This window comes from Lucilia sericata, unplaced genomic scaffold (assembly GCF_015586225.1).
Source record: "Lucilia sericata isolate MDLA Ls3-8-SP2 unplaced genomic scaffold, ASM1558622v1 Contig000599F_arrow, whole genome shotgun sequence".
Lineage (NCBI taxonomy): Eukaryota > Metazoa > Arthropoda > Insecta > Diptera > Calliphoridae > Lucilia > Lucilia sericata.
This window is the reverse complement of record NW_023994606.1, coordinates 47,501-53,578: the sequence shown is the minus strand read 5'-3', so window position 1 is coordinate 53,578 and position 6,078 is coordinate 47,501.

The window sequence follows — 6,078 nt, the reverse complement described above, 5'->3', positions numbered from 1 at the left end:
TATAGTCTAGTCTATAGTCTAGTCTATAGTCTAGTCTATAGTCTAGTCTATAGTCTAGTCTATAGTCTAGTCTATAGTCTAGTCTATAGTCTAGTCTATAGTCTAGTCTATAGTCTAGTCTATAGTCTAGTCTATAGCCTAGTCTATAGTCTAGTCTATAGTCTAGTCTATAGTCTAGTCTATAGTCTAGTCTATAGTCTAGTCTATAGTCTAGTCTATAGTCTAGTCTATAGTCTAGTCTATAGTCTAGTCTATAGTCTAGTCTATAGTCTAGTCTATAGTCTATAGTCTAGTCTATAGTCCAGTCTATAGTCTAGTCTATAGTCTAGTCTATAGTCTAGTCTATAGCCTAGTCTATAGTCTAGTCTATAGTCTAGTCTATAGTCTAGTCTATAGTCTAGTCTATAGTCTAGTCTAGTCTATAGTCTAGTCTATAGCTAGTCTATAGTCTAGTCTATAGTCTAGTCTATAGTCTAGTCTATAGTCTAGTCTATAGTCTAGTCTATAGTCTAGTCTATAGTCTAGTCTATAGTCTAGTCTATAGTCTAGTCTATAGCCTAGTCTATAGTCTAGTCTATAGTCTAGTCTATAGTCTATTCTATAGTCTAGTCTATAGTCTAGTCTATAGTCTAGTCTATAGTCTAGTCTATAGTCTAGTCTATAGTCTAGTCTATAGTCTAGTCTATAGTCTAGTCTATAGTCTAGTCTATAGTCTAGTCTATAGTCTAGTCTATAGTCTAGTCTATAGTCTAGTCTATAGTCTAGTCTATAGTCTAGTCTATAGTCTAGTCTATAGTCTAGTCTATAGTCTAGTCTATAGTCTAGTCTATAGTCTATCTAGTCTAGTCTATAGTCTAGTCTATAGTCTAGTCTATAGTCTAGTCTATAGTCTAGTCTATAGTCTAGTCTATAGTCTAGTCTATAGTCTAGTCTATAGTCTAGTCTATAGTCTAGTCTATAGTCTAGTCTATAGTCTAGTCTATAGTCTAGTCTATAGTCTAGTCTATAGTCTAGTCTATAGTCTAGTCTATAGTCTAGTCTTAGTCTATAGTCTAGTCTATAGTCTAGTCTAGTCGTCTAATCTAGTCTATAGTCTAGTCTATAGTCTAGTCTATAGTCTAGTCTATAGTCTAGTCTATAGTCTAGTCTATAGTCTAGTCTATAGTCTAGTCTATAGTCTAGTCATAGTCTAGTCTATAGTCTAGTCTATAGTCTAGTCTATAGTCTAGTCTAGTCTAGTCTATCTAGTCTATCTAGTCTATAGTCTAGTCTATAGTCTAGTCTATAGTCTAGTCTATAGTCTAGTCTATAGTCTAGTCTATAGTCTAGTCTATAGTCTAGTCTATAGTCTAGTCTATAGTCTAGTCTATAGTCTAGTCTATAGTCTAGTCTATAGTCTAGTCTATAGTCTAGTCTATAGTCTAGTCTATAGTCTAGTCTATAGTCTAGTCTATAGTCTAGTCTATAGTCTAGTCTATAGTCTAGTCTATAGTCTAGTCTATCTAGTCTATAGTCTAGTCTATAGTCTAGTCTATAGTCTAGTCTATAGTCTAGTCTATAGTCTAGTCTATAGTCTAGTCTATAGTCTAGTCTATAGTCTAGTCTATAGTCTAGTCTATAGTCTAGTCTATAGTCTAGTCTATAGTCTATAGTCTAGTCTATAGTCTAGTCTATAGTCTAGTCTATAGTCTAGTCTATAGTCTAGTCTATAGTCTAGTCTATAGTCTAGTCTATAGTCTAGTCTATAGTCTAGTCTATAGTCTAGTCTATAGTCTAGTCTATAGTCTAGTCTATCTAGTCTATTCTAGTCTATAGTCTAGTCTATAGTCTAGCCTATAGTCTAGTCTATAGTCTAGTCTATAGTGTAGTCTATAGTGTTGTCTATAGTATAGTCAATAGTCTAGTCTATAGTGTAGTCTATAGTGTAGTCTATAGTATAGTCAATAGTCTAGTCTATAGTCTAGTCTATAGTATAGTCTATAGTCTAGTCTATAGTCTAGTCAATAGTCTAGTCTATAGTCTAGTCTATATTCCAGTCTATAGTCTAGTCTATGGTCTAATCTATAGTATAATCTATGGTATTCTATATTCTAATCTATAGCCTAGTCTTTAGTCCAGTCTAAGCTCTGTGGCCGAATAGATATGTATAGGCTTACGAAAGGTTTAAGACTCAAACTTTTACCTAAAACCCAATTTTACGTAGGAAGTTGTAGAATTACATTTATATGTATTTCTTTCTAAAAATAATTAATACAACCTCCCTTTACTCTATTTATAACTCTCATTTATAAAAAAAATTTGCATTTTAATTAATGTCATGCTAAGCAAAGCTCTGTTATGTAAATAATTAATTTGTATTCTGATATGTAAAGATATGTATGTAAACTGGGGACAAAAATGCATACATGAATTTGGTAAATAATTTTAAACAAACGTGTATGTTAATTTTGGAAAACCTTTCAAGTATATTTCCTTGTCACAATAGGAACGCAGCTTAGCTTTAGCTCTAGTCTATTAGCAAGGCACACGTGCGTAAAATGTCTTTTGGCTTCAACTCAATAACAACACCCCTTTTGCCTTTACCTAAGGACACATGAATACATAATCACAAAAAACACACTTATTTGTTAAAAAAAGGAAATATAAATTCATATCAGAAATATGTATTTCGTTTTTAACAATACAGTAACTTTTCAAAAGAATTTTACCGTAAATTATGTAAATCATGCTCAGTAAAACCAGTCAACACTTTTGTTGTTATATTTATTTTGCAGGAAACCCTTAATTCTAGTTTTAAATTAATCGTGAACTGAATAGAAAACCTTATTTTTCGTAAGTGAACGATTATGTAGTGGAACGTGCGCGCATGCTTTTTGTTCGTTCGAGGAAGAAATAAAAACTCGTTTGACACGTTCCATAACTCGTGTCTACCTCCCCATTTTTTGTTTCTGCATTTTTATGTTTCCAATATCAAGATCTTGCTAAAAAGGGATTATCTTTCCCCTAAAACTAAAAAACTTGGAAATTGTCAGCTGTGCTGTGCCACGCTGTCAATTTAGTTTGAGACCGTAAATTTGTTGCTTTATGGCATTTTACTTTAAATAGCATGACATTTATTGTTTTTTTTAGAATTGCAGGATTTTTATATACTTTGAAGTTATCAGCTTTTAGAGGAATTTTATATACATAGTATGTGTGTGTTTGATTAGATTTTTTTACATATGTGCATTTTTACCTATTAGAGCTCCTAACTCGCTCTTAGGGTAGAGTAGGTAGAATAAAGTAATAAATAAAAAGAATTTATGACAACTCAAACAATATCCTATTAAATGGTTTTAACTTTATACAAATTATTGGAATTTTATATCTTGATTTCCAATTTACTAGTTTCTATAAATATCCTTAAAAACTGAAAACTAGTACATCATTACTTTTTATATTCAAAAAACAAGTATATATTTATGTAATTGTAATTATATTCATAGCTGTACTATAGATTAGACTACAGAATAGACTATACGACTGACTATAGAATATACCATATAATATACAATATAATAGACTACAGAACAGACCATGAACTAAGCTATAGACAAGACTATAAACTGGACTACAGACAAGACTATAGACTAGACTATTGACTAGACTAGACTATAGAATAGACTATAGACTAGACTATAGACTAGAATATAGACTAGACTATAGACTAGACTATAGACTAGACTATAGACTAGACTATAGACTAGACTATAGACTAGACTATAGACTATACTATAGACTAGACTAGACTATAGACTAGACTATAGCCTAGACTATAGACTAGACTATAGACTATACTATAGACTAGACTATAGACTAGAATATAGACTAGAGTATAGACTAGACTATAAACTAGACTATAGACTAGACTATAGACTAGACTATAGACTAGACTATAGCCTAGACTATAGACTAGACTATAGACTAGACTATAGGGACTATAGACTAGACTATAGACTAGACTATAACTAGAGTATAGACTATACTATAGACTAGACTATAGACTAGACTATACACTAGAATATAGACTAGACTATAGACTAGACTATAGACTAGACTATAGACTAGACTATAGACTAGACTATAGACTAGACTATAGACTAGACTATAAACTAGACTATAGACTAGACTATAGACTAGACTATAGACTAGATTGTAGACTAGACTATAGACTAGACTATAGACTAGACTATAGACTAGACTATAGACTAGACTATAGACGAGACTATAGGCTAGACTATAGACTAGACTATAGACTATACTATAGACTAGACTATAAACTAGACTATAGACTAGACTATAGACTAGACTATAGACTAGACTATAGACTAGACTATAGACTAGACTGTAGACTAGACTATAGACTAGACTATAGACTAGACTATAGACTAGACTATAGACTAGACTATAGACTAGACTATAGACTAGACTATAGACTAAACTATAGACTAAACTATAGACTAGACTGTAGACTAGACTATAGACTCGACTATAGACTAGACTATAGAGTAGACTATCGACTAGACCATAGACTAGACTGTAGACTAGACTATAGACTAGACTATAGCCTAGACTATAGACTAGACTATAGACTAGACTATAGACTAGACTATAGACTAGACTATAGACTAGACTATAGACTAGACTATAGACTAGACTATAGACTAGACTATAGACTAGACTATAGACTAGACTATAGACTAGACTATAGACTAGACTATAGACTAGACTATAGACTAGACTATAGATTAGACTATAGACTAGACTATAGACTAGACTATAGACTAGACTATAGACTAGACTATAGACTAGTCTATAGACTAGACTGTAGACTAGACTGTTGACTAGACTATAAACTAGACTATAGACTAGACTATAGACTAGACTATAGACTAGGCTATAGACTAGACTATAGACTAGACTATAGACTAGACTATAGACTGGACTATAGACTAGACTAAAGACTAGACTATAGACTAGACTATAGACTAAACTATAGACTAGACTATAGACTAGACTATAGACTAGACTATAGACTAGACTATAGACTAGACAATAGACTAAACTAGACTAGACTATAGACTAAACTATAGACTAGACTATAGACTAGACTATAGACTAGACTATAGACTAGACTATAGACTAGACTATAGACTAGACTATAGACTAGACTATAGACTAGACTATAGACTAGACTATAGACTAGACTATAGACTAGACTATAGACTAGACTATAGACTAGACTATAGACTAGACTATAGACTAGACTATAGACTAGACTATAGACTAGACTATAGACTAGACTATAGACTAGACTATAGACTAGACTATAGACTAGACTATAGACTATACTATAGACTAGACTATAGACTAGACTATAGACTAGACTATAGACTAGACTATAGACTAGACTATAGACTAGACTATAGACTAGACTATAGACTAGACTATACACTAGACTATAGACTAGACTATAGACTAGACTATAGACTAGGCTAGACTAGACTATAGACTAGACTATAGACTAGACTATAGACTAGACTATAGACTAGACTATAGACTAAACTATAGACTAGACTATAGACTAGACTATAGACTAGACTATAGACTAAACTAGACTAGACTATAGACTAGACTATAGACTAGACTATAAAATAGACTATAGACTAGACTATAAAATAGACTATAGACTAGACTATAGACTAGACTACAGACTAGACTATAGACTAGACTACAGACTAGACTATAGACTAGACTATAGACTAGACTATAGACTAGACTATAGACTAGACTATAGACTAGACTATAGACTAGACTATAGACTAGACTATAGACTAGACTATAGACTAGACTATAGACTAGACTATAGACTAGACTATAGACTAGACTAGACTAGACTATAGACTAGACTATAGACTAGACTATAGACTAGACTATAGACTAGACTATAGACTAGACTATAGACTATACTATAGACTAGACTATAGACTAGACTATAGACTAGACTATAGACTAGACTATAGACTAGACTATAGACTA